This window comes from Tympanuchus pallidicinctus, unplaced genomic scaffold (assembly GCF_026119805.1).
Source record: "Tympanuchus pallidicinctus isolate F22 unplaced genomic scaffold, pur_lepc_1.0 scaffold4, whole genome shotgun sequence".
Lineage (NCBI taxonomy): Eukaryota > Metazoa > Chordata > Aves > Galliformes > Phasianidae > Tympanuchus > Tympanuchus pallidicinctus.
In genome coordinates, this window is record NW_026294758.1 from 45,088,562 (window position 1) to 45,109,596 (window position 21,035).

At 34.2% G+C, this 21,035-nt stretch overlaps 1 protein-coding gene across 16 annotated transcripts in view; it reads left to right on the forward strand.

Annotated features, from left to right (window-relative positions):
* The window catches only part of PTPRD (protein tyrosine phosphatase receptor type D), a 1,183,295-nt gene that overhangs the window by 736,350 nt on the left and 425,910 nt on the right, over positions 1–21,035 (forward strand). The gene's annotated exons all lie outside the window — the stretch shown is intronic.

Consider the following 21,035-nt stretch of genomic DNA (forward strand, 5'->3'; position numbering starts at 1 on the left):
AGTAAGACTGGAAGGCAATTCACTGATTCATATAAGAAGGCATTCTACTAGTTATACGCATCTGAAAAAAATCGATTTTTTTCAACCCATATTTCATAACGTAATCTGACTGTCAAACACATATGATATGCCTTCTTTTTTTGATGAATAAAGCAGTGTGTCCATTAACTTGACTGGGAAGCGGATCATTCCTTAATGAGAAAACAATATAGAGCTGGTAAAGCATTACAGAAAAATTATGGTTATTTTATAATGACAGCTTGGCAATTTATTGTATGTTCTATATAATGTAAAATCTGTAGTCTGTATGTTTGATGATTTACAGAACATTTGAGGTTGTTAATCATATTATAAAACAGCTAAATTTTTTAAGTATTCAAGCACGGTCTTCAAGTTTTATGCATTATGTTTAATATACTGATAGCAGAGGTGAAAAAGAGGACCAAAACTAATATCATATAGTTTTCTGAACATGTTAGCTATTTAGAGAAGTTAAACTGCTTCATTGTAGAGAAAGATAGAATTGTAAATTGATTGAAGGAATGGACAGTAAACTGCCAAATGAAATTTAGCATGCAATAATTGTGAAGAGATGCTCCCTGAGAAAAACAGTCCAAATGTTACAATAAGAGATTTTTACTTATCATTCAGAATTAGATTTGAGATTTTTCTCAGAGGTAAATACCACAATGGTGAAAAAGAGGAGCTGGGAAAAAAAAAAAAAAAAAAAAAAAGCATGATTGCAGTAATAAGAAAAATATTTTATAAAAAATGTCTATATATTTAGTGTTCTTCAATCTAGAAAAGAGATTATCTAAGGAAGTTCAGATAAAGCTCTATAAAATCATGTCTGCCCTGAGGAAAATCAGAAGGGAACTATAACTTATTTTTCTCTTCCAGTAAGAAAACTCAAGTCCAAAAACTGAAAGTGACAACTGCAAGGTTCAAAATAAATACAGCTTATAGCAAAGCTATGAAACTCGTGCAACAAGTTGATTTGGATACAGTATTATCATAATCTCAAGAGAAAACTAGAAGAAAAATGAAGAGAAAAAAATCCATAGGGCAGTAAATATACTATCTCCATCTTGAGAAAGTCCCTAAGGCGCAATTGTGTTGATTTATGCCCAGTAGTGGTAGTATTACTACACATTGTTCTTACTCTTTCCATAATTTTCATTAGCAGACACTCAGTATCCAAGAGACTATTGTGATACAAAGATCTGTGGCCATTTTTGCTCTTATGATATACTATGAATGATATGCTATCTATTGGAAGGTGATGTACAGAAATATAGCTAGTGAGTTGAAGAACTTACTGATCATATTCTTTAAAGCATCTCTAGATTATCGGTTTTTATTTAACTTCATATTTTATGTCACTGTACTGATTTTGGCTAACATAGTTTCTAGTTTTGAAACAGCTCATATGACTATGTACTCTAGACTTGTCAGAAAATTGCTGAGCAGTTCATTCACATAGTCAAGATATTTGTTCCCACTGAGCCTCTTCCAGTGATGGTTCACAAAAGGCTGAGAAGGATAACAGCCAGAACAGTTGACCCTAACTGACCAAAGGGTTATACTGTATCACATGTTCAGCAGTAACAACTGGGAGAAAAGTAGGGATAGGAAGGAACTTAAAGAATTACAGCATTTGTCTTCCTAAGTAACAGTTTTGCCTAATGGAGCCCTGTTTTCCTAGAAATGGCTAAACGTGCTGATGGGAGGTAGTGACTGAATTCCTTGATTTTCCTTTGCTTGAATACACAGCTTTTTCTTCCACAAGTAAATTGTCTTTATGTCAACTCACAAATTCTCTTATTTTTATCTTTCTCATTCTATCCTTATTATTGTATCATATTTAATACATAAAATGTTTTATATCAGCCTCAAGAGAGGTAGATATTCCAAGCCATAAGAAACATACATACATACATATATATATACTCATTATTACTATTATTATTATTATTATTATTATTATTATTATTATTATTATTCTCAGACTTTCATTGAATTCTCAGATTCTCATTGAATTTACTGTTCAGGTATTAGTAATCATTGTGGTGTATGAGCACAACAATAAGTGGTTAAATTATTAAAGATAAAAGAGAAAACTGACCTCACCCAAGAAAAAAACAACAAAAAAGTAACTTTTGGAATAATATAGAGCTTAAGAACCTGACAGAGAAAAAATGATAGTGACAGATTAATGGGAATAAGCCATTTAAATGAGATATCCCTCTGTGATCTGAATTCAGCTGATCATTTATTATTTGAATAGGAAGGTCATTCTTTGTTATCCTCTCTAATAATTACATTATACTGATTTGGTTTTTATGGGGAGATTCTTTATTTGTTTTGTTTTGTTTAGATTTAATTTGATTCCATGGGATGACATTACTATCAAATGTGTCAATATGAAAACATCAGATGAAATGAGAGTAGCTAATATTATCACAACTAGTTTTCACAACTAAGCTAATCTTCTGCTTGAATTCTATTCTTATTTTTCTATTTTCATTGACCAGATACATTTCTGTTCTTTCTAACTTGAGCACACATCACTATACTCTTGGACAAGATCTGTAAGAAGGCTGTATTTACCTGCAAGAAGTGATAGTTAATAATGTCAAACTTGATTAGTTCAAGGCATTATTTTAAATTTTACCCTCCATCTCTCTCTCTCTTTCCTTACCTGTCTTTTTATGTTTCAAGTCAGCAAGAAACAGCAGAGACAAATCTGGAAGATAGTGTCTAAAGCAAATTAACTAATATATATTTAAAGTGGATTGTCATTGCTTGGAAACATTTATAACAGGAATCTAACTACTAAATAGTTTGCAGTACCAAGTATGACAACAAAGTTTTGCTGAAGGAAGATTCCCAGTGAAAGACGGTCTGTGGCTTCATATTAAAGGGAAACATATTTATAAATACTGTTTTACTTTGCAAGTAAGTTAAACAGCATTACTGAATTAACTTTGAACAAAACTTATGACAGTATAGTAAACTGAAATTAGGGGTCATGGTGACTGTGTGACAATTTTCTGCTTATTCCATAAAGCCCTCTGTTCCTTCTAGCAATAGTTCTTTATTCTCTGTGGCTGATTTTGAGAGCCTGCAATTTACTTATTATAGTAAAGTGCATATTATGTAGAAAGAGCTTATTATGGAGATCAAAGGACATCAAGATTTTTAAAGTGCAGCAACCTTTCTTGTATGACAGTCTTATGAGAGAAAAACAAAACAAAACAAAAACATACAGTGAGGGAACATTCAAAGTCTAAATTTTGGAGTGGATAGAGTAACCAATATGCATTATGAAAGCACTGACATTTCCAGTACAGATGATTTACTAAAAGTAGCTAAAATTTATCCAGTCTGTAACTAGCTATCTTTATTTCTTGAAATCTTATTCTCTGGTTATGCATTTTCAAAAACTGTAATATTTATGATGTCATTTATTTTCTGGAATACATCATGACAGAAACATCTCACATTTCTGCTGAAGTCAAAGAATGTTGATTGTGAGAATAATTGTTTTTTTTTTTTCTTGGTAGGCATTAAAATGTTCATAATTCTGTGATAGAAATGAGGCCACTTAAAACACTGAATTTTCATGAAAGACATAAATATTATAAAAATTGGTAGGCACATGCTACATTCTTCTTTCCTGTAGCCTAACACTAAATATTATGCTGAGGGTAGGATAAGAATTTTCTTCTGTCTGGTTGAGGTTTAGATGTACAATTATTTGCCTAAGTTTTATCGAGAGAGAAAATATGTATCAGATAAATATTATAGGAAATCTGGTCTACACATGAATTAGTAAACAAGGACAATGATTTAATAGAGATATTTTACTTGGGAAATTATTCTACTGTATCTAATTACTAAAATTCTGATTGTTCCAGAGCAACAGGATAAGGAAGGGAAAAAAAAAAAAAAAAAAAAAAAAGAAGGAAAAAAGAAGGGGAAGACTGTCAAAGCAGTGAGGGGAAGACAAGGAAGACAAGAAAAACAAAGCATCCACAATTTTCACCAATAATTTAAACATACACTATTTGGTTTTGAAAGTGAATGTAATAATAACAATTTCATTCTGCTAGCATTCTCAGTCATGAAAAGACATTATAAATGATGAAAATCATTTAGTAGTGTACAGATCAAGACAGAAATTCTCCAATAGTTTATTGAGTTCTTTGGAAACAGATTTCTGAGTCCTATTGTCATTTCATGCAGATTTACTTTAGTGCCACTAATTGGAATTCAGTCTCCAATAAAAGAAAAATATTTAAACATCAAATTTTTGATAATACAAAATTCTGCCATGTGTGTGAAATACAATTACCTCAATAAAATAAATAATTGAAAAAGTAGAATTGAGAGAATTATCCAAAGTTCCCATCAATGATAAATCATGATTTATAGCCATATTTCATCCGGTATATTCAGGGGATAACTGGGTTATTCAAGACAGTAAAACCTCACCAAGCAAGTATTAATAAAATAAATAACAAAGTCACGTTGATTTATTTCTTGTAGAACAAAATCATTTTCATTTTATAATTGAATGGAAGACCATTAAATGATCTAGGCAAAATCAGTGTACACAAATTCATGGGCCCTGACAGGTTCTTATGCAAGTACTGAGGGAACTGGCAGAAGTGATCTTTGAAAGGTCAAGGAAAACTGAAAAGGTGCCTGAAAACTGTAGGAAAATCAATGGCACTCCAGTCTTCAAAAGGGCAAGAAAGAGAACATGGAAACGATTGGCCAATCAGCCTCACTTTATTCCTGGGAATGTGATGATATAATGGGTTCTGGATGCCACCTTCAAACGATTGAAGGAAAAGAGATTGTCTAATTAAGAAGTAATTAGTATGGATTCGTGAAGGGGAAATAATGCTTGACCAATTTGATAGTCTTCTATGATGTCATAACTGGCTGCATAGGTGGGAGCAATGGATGCTGTATAACTTGACTTCAGCAAGATATTTGACACTGTCTCCTACTACATCCTTGCAAAGAAGCTTTTGCAACAACAATATGCATTAGTACAGCTTGGGGAATGACCTCGTGGGAAAAATCCTGGAGAGGAACTATGGGATCCTGGTGGATAACATGTTGACTATGAGTCAGCAGCGAGGTCTTGTGGCCAAGTAGAGCAGCAGTGATGTCCCGGTGTTCATCAAGAAGACTGTAGCCAGCAGGTCAAGGGAGGTGATCCTCTTCATCTACTCTGCCCTGTGAGGCCACATCTGAAATATTTTGTCCAATTGCAAAATACTATACTGCTCACTGGAAAAAAAAAAAAAAAAAAAAAAAAAAAAAAAGAGGAAAGGCTGAGAGACCAAGGGCTCTTCAAACTGGAAAACAGAAGGAAACAGAAGGCTGGGAGGAGATCTCACCACTACTTATACATATCTAAAGTGTTAGAATAAAAAAGAAGGGACCGGATTCCAAGTGTTAGAATAGGGACAATGAATAAAAACTGCAACAAAAGAATTTCCACACAAGAAAGAAATCCTTTACAGTGAGGGTGACAGAGCACTGGAAGAGGCTGCCCAGGAAGATCGTGGAATCTCCTTCATTGCATGTATTCAAGACTCCTATGGATGCTTTTCTTTGAGATCTGTTGTAAGAAAAATGCTTAAGTAAAGGGGTTGGACTTGATGATCTTCTAAGCCATGTGATTTTGTGATTACTGCAAAAGACATACTCAGGAACAGATACATATTGCTCCTCTGTATATCAATAGAGGAAATGGACATGACATATTATAGAACAGCCTAGTTTGCAGGGGACCTTAAAGACTATCTAGTTCCAATCCCCCTGCCATAGGCAGGGTTGTCAAACACTAAATCAGGCTACCCGGGATCTCATCCAATCTAGCCTTTAATGCCTCAAGGAATGGGATATGCACAACCTCTCTTGGCAACTTGTTTCTGTATCTGATAACTTTCTGAGTAAAAAATTTCCCTTTAACCTAAATGTCACCTCTTTTTAGATTAAAGCAATTCCCCCTTGTCCTATAAGCACACTGCACAAAAAGTTGGCCCCTCTCTTGCTTCTAAGCTCCATTCAAATAATGAAAGGCTGCAGCGAGGTCTCTCTGGACCCTTTTCCTCTCCACACTAAACAAGCCAAACTCTCTCAGGTTGTTTTCACAGGACTGTGCTTCAGCCATTTGGTCATCTTCATGGCCCTCATCTTCATGCACTCCAGCAGCTCATTCCTGTACCTGGTTTCCCAGGCCTGCACACTGTACTCCAGATGGTACCTTATAAGAGCAGAGTAGAAGGGAACAACCACTTCCCTCTCCTTGCTGACGACCCGTCTTCTCATGCAGACAGAACACCACTGGCCTTTTAGAATGCAAATGCACTCTACTTACCCATGTCTACCTTTTCATTCATCAGGATCCCCAAGACCTTCTCTCAGTGAGTTCTTCTCCCAGTCTGTACTTAGGTCTGGGATTCCCTTGATCCAACTGCAACAGCTTGGCCTTGTTAAACCTCATTAGATTCCCATATGCTCAGTTTTTGAGCCTGTCTAGGTCCCTCCAGATGGTGTCCCTCCCTTCTATTGTGTCAATTACACCACTCAGAATGATGTCATCAGCAAACTTCCCGAGGGTACACTTGAACCAATTGACTACATACATCACTGATGTTGAAGAGCACCTCTACCAAAGCAGATCCCTGAGGAACACCACTACTGGCCAACCTTCACCTGAACAAAGAGCTATTGACATCAAATCTCTGGCTATGGCTATATATCCAATTCTTTATACACCTAATAGTTCAGCCTTCAAATCCATTATGCTCCAGTTTAGAGATAGCAATGTGGTGAGCGACCATATTAAAAGCCTTCTCCAGGTAAATATCATCAGTTTCCTTTTCTTTAACCTCCAGTGCTGATCCTCCATCATAGAAGGCCACTTCAATGACTTATATACTCATTTTGCTCATTTTTTAAAAAAAGGATAAGATTGGCTAGGAGATAAAACTCTGGAACAATAACTTGTCATAACGTTTCAGAAAAAGAATCAAATTTGATATTTATTATTATTTACTTCCTACTTTATTATTATTCACTTCCTAATTTTCACATGTAGAATCTCATTAGCAAAGTTCATGGATGTAATTGATGATACTGATTGGAGAAGATACTGATCTCCCTAGCTTACAGCACTACGATCATAAAAACAAGTCAGTTTTTAAATAATGAAATTATTTTCTTTTTTATTATTATAATTACTTATAAAAAGTTCATGGAGCTGTACAAGTTCACCTGTTTTTGTTGTTTTCATTATTTATTTATTTATTTATTTATTGCTTTAGAAGGATAGCGCGTTTGAGGGTGACTTAAAATTTTGTGGAGTGATGAGTAATCTTCTTAGATAATTTATTATTCTAGTTCGAGAAGAGTAAAATAAGTCAAATATTTTCAAAGATAGTTCCAAGAAATTAAATGAAGATTGGTTACAAAGAAACCCCTAAAATAATAGTATTATTGTCCAAAGAAATTTGGGAAATTTGAACACTGAAAAGTTTTGTAGCACTGTCTTAACTTTTGTATAAGTGTTTTAATGTTATTCTAACCAGGAAATTGGTTATGAACCACCTTAACAAAAAGGAGTCCAGACATTTTGCATAAAATATGCTGGAGTAAAGAACTTTAAATTTTTTTCCATTGTTTTCCATAATTTGAACTAATTTAGCATGCTTAGAATGATTTGATGAAACATTTCTTCAATGATTTCTGAAACAAAGATTGTTATGAATATTAAAAAATATATTAAAAATAATGCAGTAATATTTTATAGACATTTTATCCCTTCTATCTTCAGCTAAATATCAGTGGAAATCTGATACTGAAAAAGAATCTGTAAATGATATCATCACACTAAAGAAGGGATGTTAGCTGGATTTTGCCTTGGTATTTACTAAGAGACTGTTTTATCAAATAAAAATAAGATAGGAAAGAACTTCAGAATTATTTATTAAAAAGTCATGTCTTGTGTCTTTTTCAAGTAAAATGATTGGAACTGATCATGAATAGACTTCATAGAAATAAATACACAAGAATGAAAATGAATATCAAGTTATGCCCTTTTCCATGTTATTATTTAGGTCATTATAGTACATTGCTTGATCTCATATGTAATTATCATAGAATCATAGAGTCACAGAATCATAGAAAAAAACCTCAAAGACCATCTGGATTCAACCCCCTCTCTCCCACCCTGGCCCACAGTGTGGTCTCCCAAAGTCTTCTCTTCTCGAAGCTAAGCAAGCCCAGTTCCCTCAACCTTTCTTCACAGGAGAAGTGCTCCAGCCCTCTGGTCACCTTAGTGTCCCTCCTCTGGACTCATTCCATGAGCCATGCATCTTTCTTGGGCTGGGGTCCCTGGACACTGTAGTCCAGATGGAGCCTCGCAAGAGCTGAGTAGAGGAGGACAATCACCTCTCTCTCCCTGATGGCCACTCATCTTCTAATGCAGCCCAGAACATAGTTGGCCTGCCAGGTTGCAAGTGACACTGCTGGCTCATGTCCAACTTCTTGTCTACCAGGACCCCCAAGTCCTTCTCCACAGTACTGCTCTCAAGGAGTTCTTCCCCTAGTCAGTATAAATACCTTGGATTGTCCAGCCCAAGTACAACACCTTAATCTTGGCCTTGTTGAACCTCGTTAGATGTCCATGGGCCCACTTCTCCATCCTGTCTAGGTCTCTCTGGATGGTTTCCCTTCTCTCCAATGTATCGATCACACCACTCAGCTTGGTGTTGACTGCAAACTTGCTGAGGATGTAGTAGACGCCATCATCTGAGTTATTGATGAAGCTGTCGAAGCTTGAACGGCCTCCACCCTGAACTGAACCAATAATCACAACCATTGAATTCTTAAATTAAATTCTCTTTTTGTCTAATTTTATATGGAGGCATGAATAACTGATTTCTTTAGTCATTCAAATGTTCATTATTCAGTTTTGACTATATGTTCTTACATGTAAGGTAGAAGTTTGTTTTTACACTCATTTATGTCATTTATGTTCAGTGGGAGCTTTTCCACATGAGGAGACACAGAACTGAATTATCAGTGGTAGGAATTGCACTTATTTGCATTTGTGTATGTGTAGTTTTCATTGCAAAGAATATTTATATTCTGCCATTTTTTGGCAGATATAAATTCTTCAATTTTATAATTGAATACAAGTATAAAATATCTTACTGAAGATATTTTAAAGGACATCAGCTGGGTATTTACTCTATGTAAGCACTAAATTAGTAGTTGCAAGACATAATCCACAGATTCCAGTAGCTCTAAATTAAACTGACATGTAACTTCTGTGTTTATAGTACAGAAAATTAGTTGGAGCTGTGATTCTAAACATGTTGTGGACTGATTGCATATCAGCTTTATTAAACCTGTCATTAATAAGCTATTTTCTTTTTTTGAATGGATTAAACTTGTGGGTACTAAAAACAAATTATGGTCTAGACACCAGTAATTAATGTTGCAAGTCCTGCTCCCTTGCTGTGGGCACTCTGTGTTTTAATAATATGTTTAAACTTTTAGCTTATTGTTTCCCTTGGTTGGATGCTGCTATTGAACTCTTTTTATCCTTCCTTAATCACAGTCTTTAGTTTAGGTGACTTCTTCAAGGAAACAAAACTGATTACTATTAGTCTTTTAATGACATATTTTAATGCTGATTTTTATATTTATTCATTTAGAGATCCATTCTTGTTCTTGTAACCATTTTGTTCCTGTTTTGTACAAAATAACACGTTCAATGAAGCAAGTTTCCTGTGATTCAAGATTTGTAACTGTTAAGCAGCGTCTGTTTGAGGTAGAAGGGTTATCACTCAGATAGTATTATCATCCAGATAATGTGAAACCTAATAACAAGAGAAGGAGACTCTTTCCAAGGTCTTGACTTTGTTCTGGACAAAAAGAAATAATACCACATTAATTGAAGAAGAAGCCAGGAATTTATGTTTGATCACAATTAGAATGTATTCTTCTGAAGCACAGTAAATAGGAAAAGACTAATGAGTTGCTGGTAGGGATCATGTAGAATATTTTCAGAAGGAGGAGGGAAGTATTTATAGCATTAGAAGCCTAATAAAGGCTCCAGTTAGAGTGCCACAGAGTTCTAAGTGTAAGAAAAAATACATGAAGAATTTCTATTGGGCATCAAACAATTTCTACTGAAATGGTTTCACAGCTAACATCAGGATTTAGCAAAGAGGTACCCTTCCTCTTCTCATGAACCCCTACCCTCTCTCTAAATATGCTTTCTAGAGCCTTAGTGCAACAGGAGCTCAAACACGCTCTTTTGTTTGGGTTATGTTTAACTGTTCTAGAGAGATGATGTAATGCATTTTCTTCAAATTCCAATTTTCTTTGATTTTCTTAATGACTATTAAGAAAACGCAGACATGTGGACTGAAAAACATATATATGCATAAATACATATTCAGGTGTGAACACTATTAAGTGGAAATCTTTTCAGTATAGAACAAAAGGAAATGTCATGTCTAAGTTAGCAAAATAATAATAAATATCAGACATTTAAAGTCCGGGAATAGTTATTCAAACAGTAATCAACTGTTTCACAACACATTTCAATAAATACTTGGTTGTCAGGTTCTCAGGAGAAGGAGGATTTGGGTAGGTAGTGTTTAACTTCAGAAGTTGGACTTGTTTGTCTCCCCAACGGAAGAAAGACATAACAATTGATTTTGTTAGGTCCTTTGTCTACAAAATAATTTAAATGAATTTTCATGCTATTCTGTATTAATTTCACAGCCCTTGGTTTCACTTCTTGTGACAAGAGGTCAGAATGATGATGATCTCTGAATTTTTCTTGTTGCACATCTTGACTTCAAAGTTTGTGAGTACTAGCTCTTTAGTTAATCAGAAATTAATGATCATAACAGCATCAATTTCATAGTGTCAGTATGGTTGTTTCCCTGGTGACAGGCAGAACTACCTCCTATTCGGCATTACAGCTGACAAAGATGGCTGAAACTGAGTTATGAACCACAGGGAAAAGGATTAACCCAGTGACCAGTTTTAACATTCATGTGGTGGTTGTTTTTCTTGCCTGTGTGTGTCCTCTTCTCTCCTGCAGATGAGGCACAATTTCAAAACATATGCTTCTTTATCCTGTGTAGCTTCCTCTAACAATAGTAACACTAATATTTTGCTTCTACATCACATTTAATTTCTTCATTTTGTTTTTCTTATTCATTCTAAAATGTAGGTTATGTATTGTTCATTGTAAGGAAATGACTAGGCATTCAGTTCATCACAAAGGAACCAAGTTAATTTGTTTTAGGCTCAAAATTAGCAAGATGGTATCACTGTCAAGTCATATCTCTGGCTCTCATTATATCAGGAAAGTGAATATCCATGAAAAATGATGTAGCAGTAGACAGTTATGATTAGAAAAAAGAGGCTCACTTGTTTGTGAGTACAAATATAACCTATAATTCATGAATACTGGCAGTAATAGTAATAGGAGTAAAACAAATGTCCAGGATTAATACTGTCATCATAGACACAAAATTTAGAGGAACATCCAATCCACAGTAGTTTTGCACTGTAAATTATTTATATGTCCCTGCTACATGAAATACTTCCTGTCCTCTAACCTTCTATGATTACTGATGCTACTTTGCTAGAAAGACTGCCTTGAAGTTAGAGCAACTACTATATTGTTTTAATTATTCATTAAAAGACTGATTAAATTATGTCTGAGAGCAATGCTTATCTAATTTATAATTATATACATAACTGATAAACTCAGTGGATTAAGCTATTTTATTATATTTTTTTAACCTAAAGGGATGAAGTTTAATTCAAGCTTGGATCACAAGCAAATTTTCTGTAAAATATCTTTCATTAAAAAGTGTTCAATATTTGCAAGGTATATTAGCATTCTGTTTTGTTTTGTTTTTCTGATAGCTTGCATTATTTTAAAATTAATTAATAATTAGAATTTTTTTATAACAGTTAACTCAAACTTTAGTAATTTTATGGGAATATGGGAACTGCTGAGTCACAGCCTGAACCTCTGATTGATCACCTGAGGTAAGCCATGAGTCAGCCAGAGGAGCACAGCTGAAGGCAATTCACCTGTGCTGCCGGAAGAGATGGAGCCTGGCTCCACCCCTCCTAGACCTATTTAAGAGCTGGCTACCAGAGGGGAAGGATCTCTTCTGGAGATCACCTCTCTTGGTGTTTTGTGGTGAGCCCAGCTGAAGGGTAAGCTCTTTCACTTATTCTGTTTTTGTTGTCGTTGTCTACTTTGCCTAACTCCCTTGATTATATTGTGATTATAACATCTTGATATCTATTGATTATACAATTATATTGTGATTATAACATCTTGATATCTATTGATTATACAGTAATTCTTAGGACATGTAACTTTGGGGAAATATCTTGAGAAAATAAGATCTTGATTTCAAGAATTTCCTTGTGTTAAATGACTCACCCTTGTCATAAATACTCAACCTCTTCTACCTCACATCAGCACATCATTTTCAAAAAGAGTTTATAGGATGCTAATAAAAGTGTTCCTTGAATTTAGTTATCATAGCTTAAGATTTGGTGTCTGCCAGTGTCAATGCAAATATCATAGAAGTCTTGAATACTAGTGTTACTGGTTATAAAATGCATTTTTTTTTTTATAAGAGGTGATGTTACTAATCTTCAAACAAATGTACAGTTATTTCACTGTGAAATTCAAAAAGAGTGGATCACAATGTCAGAGATGCTTACACTGGCAGAACAGGCTTCTGGAAAGTCTATGTAGCACAGTGCAGAGATGTACAGGTGGTGTTGTTTGTCCCTAAAATGTGAATCGCATCTTCGTGCAGAGTCGCCCCTGAGCTACTGCGCTCTGAAAAGTGTCATGGATTGTTAGTTTATAGACTGCCTTGCTATCACAGGCATACTTCTTCCAGATGAGAGTAGGCTTCTGTGCAGTCGTGCTTCCTAGTACTGCTATGCTCATGTTAGGATGGGTGAAGTGGTTGCAGGTGTTGTGATTGCTACAGTGTGGGCTGTTACGTTCTCATAGGAGGAAAGACTCCTTGTGCTAGCATTTAATAGTTTCAATACCAAAGCAGAAATGATATCTCAACATTGCTCTGAAATGATCATGTCTTTCAGTCCCGATACCAAATAATTGAGCACTGAATTTGAAAGAGGTATAAATGGTGTATAATTAATTTTCAAGCTATGAATTTGTTCCAGTACCTAACCAGATGTATACATACTATTTTGTTTGTACATTTAGCTGGAAATTAAAATGTGAAGGTTGTTTCCATATTCATGTATTTGTAAGTGACTCTTCCTTCCTAAAAATAGATTTAAAAGAACTACAATTTCACAAAAATGTCAAAATGTCTTTTCAGGATTATTATTTTTAATACTTCTTATTAAATATATTTTTTCATAAAATATCAGTGCTGTCTTGTAGCTGAGTTAAAGAATGGAATTTTAGCTTCTAAGCAAAAAGGATTCTTTGGGTACATTCTCAATTTTAAAAGGTATATGTTCGGCTACCTAATACAATAACATATTATTTGTTCCTAGGTACATACTGTTTCATTTTTTCCATGATATTTTAATGAAATATATATATTTAAAATATATATTTTAAAGATTAAATGTAAAATAGTAATAATAATATACTATAATAATATACTATAATAATATACTATAATAATATACTATAATAATATACTATAATAATATACTATAATAATATACTATAATAATATACTATAATAATATACTATAATAATAATAATGTATTTTTTCCTAAACTTACAGTTGCCAGAAATTCTATTTCAAGGAATATTTTTAAAAGTTGCTTTTACTTGCTCGAGCAGTACACTGGGAAATATCTAAACCTCTTATCTCTGCAAACAGAGAGCAAAGACATTACAAGAGTCTGTTCGTGTATAGAAGGCACACTGTTTTCCTCAAAAACATATTTGTTTCCCAAATAATTGTAGCAGATATCAGGATTTGGAGCAGTATTCAGAAAGAAACTTGTAGTTTTTCTTTGGAAATTGGGAGTGAAATTTTAAAAATGACTTTTTAAAGTTAAGCTTGTTGTGCAAGGTCTAGATTGAAGTGGGTTGAGTAAGGAGGAGGGAAAGAAGAAAAATACTGATTTATAAGACCTCCACAATAATTCTCTGTACTGCTGATGGAAACTATCAGCTAGATTTTCAGTACTGTTATTATTTATCTGTAGGCCCCTCTGGTACCTACTTCTCTAATTATCTCTGTGGGGAGCTGAGAGTAATAACAACCTATATCCAACGTCTATCAAATATGTATGTGTTAGCTTTTCACTTTTTCTTTGTACTAAGAATATTTACAGATGCATTTTTTCTCTTTTTGTTTCTCCCTATTCTTACCTGAAAGTCTGTTTCAAAATCAAAATTAAGGAAAATATTTGTTTCATATCAGATACTCAGATTTCATTTTCGGTATGAACATTAGCTCTACTCACTAGCTGTCCTTTAAATGGCAAGATAAATACCCGTAAGTGAGAAAAGACGCATTTGTATTCTTTTTAAACAAAGAGAATTACATGTTTTAAAAAGCAAAGGTCATGTCTCATTCTTGCAGTCTTTCAACTGTTTTACCTTTGGCTCTATCAAAAACTAAGTTTTCTCCCATTACTTGTATTTTTATTAGATCTAACAATTCTCCAGTTTTATGTAGTACATATGTAATTAAGACCATATAAAGTGTGTTCCTTAGTAATCCTGCTTTAGCCAAAGTGAAAAAAATTGTGGGAAAATATGTCACCTTGAAATGAAGTTAATGTACTAGAAGCAGTTGGAAAGAATTATTTCTTTAAACTAATCTTTTTTTTTTTTTTTTTTACAAAGACATGTAGCTTTTCTCTGAAATTGCATTTTTACATTCCAGTTCCTTTTGCAGAATAAGAAGGAATTGAAGAAAACAAAAATAAACTGACAAACAACAGCAGCAAACTAACAAATAATCAACACCTTCCAACCTTTTGAAAATAACTAAATTCAAGAGAACTGTAGAATTGTTGTTTATCACAAATATGGCCTTCTTTCTTGTTCTTATTTAGTTATTTCCGTATGTGCCAAAGCTTATCATGCTTTTTTATATTTCTTTACACATTCTCACTGCACTCACGTGAAAAAGTCAACTGTAGCTATACCAAAGAAGCATGGCCATAGGTCAAGGGATGTGATCCTGCTCCTCTACTCCGTGCTGGTAAGATCCCACCTGGAGTACTGTGTCCAGATGTAGAGTCTCAGTACAGCAGATATAGACCTGCTTGAATACATATAGAGGAGAGCCACAAAAATGATTCAAGGAATGGAACCTCTCCTACAAGGATAGGCTGAGAGAGCTGGGACTGTTCAGTCTGAAAGTCTTTGAGCAACCTCGTAGTGGCCTTTCTATATTAGGAGTAGTTACAGGATAGAAGGGAACAAAATCTTAATCAGGGTTTGAGGTAACAAGACAAGATGAAATGCTTTCAAACTAAAAGAGTGGACATTTAGATTAGGTGTAGGGGAAAAAAGTCTTTTATACTGGTGGGTGTGAGGCACTGGAACAGATTACCCACAGAGGTGGAGAAAGTCCTGTCCCTACTGACATTCAAGGCCAGTCTGGACTAAGGCTGGACTAAGGCTCTGAGCAACTTGATCAAGCTGTGGATGTCTTTGTTCACTGCAAGGGACTTGAACTAAATGACATTTAAATGTCCCTTCCAACTATAAGGATTCTGTGACTCCATGAAAATGCCCTAATTTGAATCCTTCTGCCATCCAAATAAGGAAAGAGAATAAAAATGACCATTTTGTAGTCATCATTTGCAACTGAAGTTCCATTTACGTATTGTGTTAGACGCTGTCCGTAAAAAGTAGTAGCCATTAACCTGATCCTTTTAGCCTTGTATACTTTTTCTTACATAGACAGCTATATCTATAAGATGTTTCACCACAGTCTCTGATGCAGAAGTTTCAACTAATTCTAGGCATTCTCTCCTTTCTTGTGATTACATAGCTGCAGGAAGTTTCTGATAGAGAAGACATCATGTTGGTAATAGTCCTGGAGAAAAATATACTAGGTATTATTTCTGCTAACTAAACTGATAGATGCATGCTTTCAATACAGGGATCTTGGTTCAATGTGATTGTTACTGTTGAAGATTATTAACCACAGAGGCTTTGACTTGGGTGTTCAGAAGTCTTGTCAAACTCTGTCTCCATTGTTGCACAGTTACTCCATCACAGTAATCTTTTCCATACTTTAATGATACAGAAATTCCCTCATAGCACTGCTAGGAGTCTTTTTCTTTGCAAAACTCAATTTATTTACAACAGAAAAAATGCTAAAGTAAAATGTTAATCAGAAATATACAGGTACATTTTCAATAACAGCTTGAAGTTTAAGCATGATATTAATTTTTAGTTAATATTGTTACACCAAGCAGATAAAACTTAAAAAAAAAAAAAAGAAAAAAGTAAATTACTTATTTAAAAAAATTTAAAAATTATTAGTTTTAAAATTATGCCATTACTTGTTATGCATTATTGTCAATACTTCATTTCCTTTTGGAATATTTATTAATGTATTCAAATCTCATATAGATAATATTTCATCAGTCATACTCAATGAATTGCTGTGGAAAATTGGCAGGCAATTGGAGAGGTTGAAGCAGAGATTTGCTGGCGGAAGTCTGGGAGTGTTTCTATCCTATGATACTCTTTCTAGACATATGCTTATGCTTTACAATATTATTTTTGTTTCTTCGGGGCTTTTTTTTTTTTTCCAGAACCTGCAGCCATCTAATAATCCTCTATTCCCTACAAATCATTTCATCTCTCTGAGAGCTGTCTTTATTGCAACTTCAATTAAATAATAATAATAATTATTATTTAAAAAAAATAATTAGTGATCCAGCACCTGTTTCAAATCTTTGCTATACATTCTTAACATGTGATAGAGTTTTGCTTGCCACTGAAAGATCAAACTAGCACTCATCCAGTAGTTCATGCAAACAGAGTAATTGTCTCATTTTATCCTTCACAAACTAGAATTTAATCTGAAGCAATTCTCCATCCACAAGTAAATAGAGCTGAAGGAGTTGTGCGTAAAATGCTATTAGCCAGAAAATTGCCATGGATAAATTTGTATGATGCAATATTACTGAATAATAATGCATATTCACTTACCACACTTAATTTAGTCATAAATTCTCATTAATGAGCTGCACAAATTATTATTTTTTTTCATAAGTATATAGTTATACTTTTATTTTTGTAGGCTTAACAAAATAACAGTTTCTGACTTATTTAAGTTTTCTCTACAGGGCATGAGTTAACTAGTTAGTACACAGAAACTAAGCTTAAAAGCACATAAATGATGGTCGAGAAAAATCTTCATTTTTTCCAAAATATTTTTTTTTAAATAATTTCTGTAAATATAAAAGGAAATTAATCCATTTTGTGTAGAAATGAGGAATGAGTTAGTAGAGACTAGGATAGCTATAAAATCGCTACGAATGTGTGATCAGGAAACTGACATCTTTGACACTGAGATTTCAGACTTCTGTATGTATAATGAAAATCTGTGATTTAAGAAAGCACTGACAGATAAGAAACTGTCAAAATTCAGATATATCAATAAATGAATTATAATACAGTAATACTTTTTTTACAAGATAACATTATTATTCCATCTGTGTCTCTCTTTTTTCAAATATCGAGTATACCTCAATTAGCATTACAGTCCACTGAAGGGTACCCTGCCCCCTTTCTTTTCTCTGCAAAACATACTCTCAGAAAGATGATTCTAAATTAGTCTGCTCTAACTCTGAGGCCATCTTAAGACAGTGCATGAGGACTTAATTTCCAAACTGCTGCACAGCCTCCAGCACAGGGAATAAAAGATGTTGTGATTGCAGTTCAAATACAGAGCTCATATTTGTTGAAGACCACCTTTTAATTTGTGCTCTAGAGGGTAAATAAAGGAATTATATAAATAAAGGAACTAATAAAATTGCAAACTGGTCTTGCAAATGATGCTATGGTCTGTATGTAATAATGAATATAGTAGCTGCAGACATAGCAGATGAAAAGAATATAAATAAAAGTACCTGTTTTCTTATTCCTTCTTATTTAGAACAGAATATCAGTTCAAAAAGTGATCTGTGCTTAATCACACACCTGTAACTGGTTTCAAAAACACATTTGACCTATATACACTCACATATTTTGCATCCTGTGTTGTTTTTTCAATATACTTATTTACTAGAAAATAAGGTGGTTTTTTTGCATTGTGAAGGATATATCATCTTTGTATTCCTCACAGAATATGAGCTGTTGCTTTGAATTTTAGGCTTGTATAAGTTTCTGATGCATAGATATTCCCATTATTTTATTTCGTATTTGCTCCAGAGTATAATCTTCCTTCTATGCAATTCCACTTTCCAGAAACTTTTGGAGGATTTGAAATTTTCATTGTTTACAAATCTTATTTATTAATTTAATTATCATCTATCATAACATAACCAAAATGACTAAAAAACTTGTTGGTAAAATTCAACTCTTATAGAAAGAAAAAAAAAAGTGTTCAATACTGGCTAAATTCACTTGTTTAGAAATTTATTTCTCAGTGATACCTCTACTTTTAAAAACACTTTGGTGTACTGTGATTCTAACAAAACATATAACAACAACAACAAACCTTAAATTAAAGAGAAATCCTAAATAACATTGAAAAAAACCCAAGAACTAGAAACAACGGGTATTAATTACTTGGTGACATAATAGTTGCAACATTCTTTTTCAGTGCAAGATTTGTTGGATGGTAATGGAACATCCAAGAGACAGCACAAGAACATTTTTACCCTCTAGCACTGTTGGACTACCAAAAAAGGAGTTTTTAACAAAAGATTTGACTTAATAATATAAGGCTGTGGAACTGTTGCAGTTGATGGTATACTTGATTACTTGTGTTAGTGGGAACAGGCTGCCCAGAGAGGTTGTGGATGCCCTATCCTTGGAGGTGTTCAAGGGCCCTGGGCAGCCTGGTTTAGCATTTAACGTGGAGGTTGGTGGCCCTGCATGTGACAGGGGGGTTGGAGATTCATGATCCTTGAGGTCCCTTCCAACCCTGGCCATTCTGTGATTCTGTGAAATGTTGAATCACCTGAAGATACTGCTGGTTCTAGTAGAGGATTCCCTGTGATTGTTTGTATCAGTGTTATAATACACTATGTACATAGAGAATGCAGACCACAAACAAACTGTTAAAAACAAGAAAGTTCATTTAATCCTGGATAATCTTAACTACCAGAAATGCTGCTATAGAAAAAAAATTAATGTTTTATATTTTAAAAAATTAGATGATTTCTCTATCTTTAACATAAAATTCTACTTTAAAGTTAAACAAAGCAGCTTGTACATCTAATATTGAATATTTAGGAATAAAGACTGAGAAAGGAATGGGTATGTACTTGGCTAAGTTTCAGCTGAGCAAGTTTTGCATATGTTGAATATAAGACTTCATCATTATTCAGCAGATTCTTCAAATGAAAAGTGTGTTTAACTCTAGCACTGATTTGATTCATGAGATCCCAATTTGCTTCTGTCCCACTTTAAACCTCTATGCTCATGGAAAATTAAAATAACACAAACGGTGAAACAGATTCAAAACCCTCCTTATAAAAAAAAAAAAAAAAAAGAATTAAAGAGCAGACAGAAAGCAGCTTTGGCTGTTCAAATCTGAACAGGCCAACATACTCTAATTTGTACTGTTTTCTTTGAGGATAGTTCCCCTGCAGCAGATGACTATCTCACAAGCTGTGGTTCTTCTTCATACTCTCCTCTTCCTCTCCACCATTCAGAGTCAGGCTTCCCAAGCAGTCAACAGCCAAATGGCTTTTTGACAGCCTGAGGACTGAGTCTTTTTCTGATCTACTTTATTAGAGCAAATGCTGGGAAGTTATTAATTTCTCTAAACCCACTCCAAGAATCTGCTTTTCTTTCAACTGCCTCAACTCTTTTGTGCTCACTGGATCAAACTTTCCCTGGTGTCACTCTCAAATGTGTCTTCAAGCCTAGGATTCCACACACTCCCCAAAAAATGCAGAACCTGATTGACTTACTAAAAGGTGTGAGACAAGCTTGATCATTGATGAGAGAAGGTGACATTAATGGCACCATATTATTCTATTTGTGGTACCTGATCAAACCAAGAACCCTTTCATCTGACCTGAAAATCTCTTTTTCAGCAGCAGCCTTAGAAGAGTCAGGTCATAAGATTTCAGAGATACTAGCATGTCTGCACTCTTATTTACATTCCTCTGTGAATAAGCCATAATGACCCTCCTGACACATTCAAGGAATAAGCTTGTTAACGATTACACCTCGCCCACACATGTAGCAAAAATCCATGTTTCGGGAGCTTTCTTGGTTCTTTCCTCTCTTCATATAGTTCTTAATAAAAATCCCTTGAGATTATGACCATGGCATGTGCAACATGAAAATGGTTACTTCCTACCCCTCTAGCACTAACAATTTTTTTCCATCTCTCCTTTTCCTTCACTTGTCAGCAAAGCTGTCTGAAAAGAAAACATTTTATCCTTTCTAGTGCTTTCCTCCTACCTAAGCAATTTTTTTCTTCTTCATCTCATCCTTGCTCACTGTGCAGAAAGGTGCAAGGCAGTCCATTTTTCTTCCTGGATGACATAGTCGGAAGCTTACAAAAATATGCAGACAGAGATGCAGTAGTTCTTACAGAAAAGAACACTGAACCAGTAATCAGGTAGGAAATTTCATCTACAGATTGGCTTCGTCTTATGCTGCAGTCCATACAAACTGCCTTAATTGGCAACAAGTACAAAAAATACTTTATTATGATGTTACAGATAAACAAAGAATAACAATATTAATTTCACAGATTTATTTTAAGATTGTAAGCTTCTACATAGT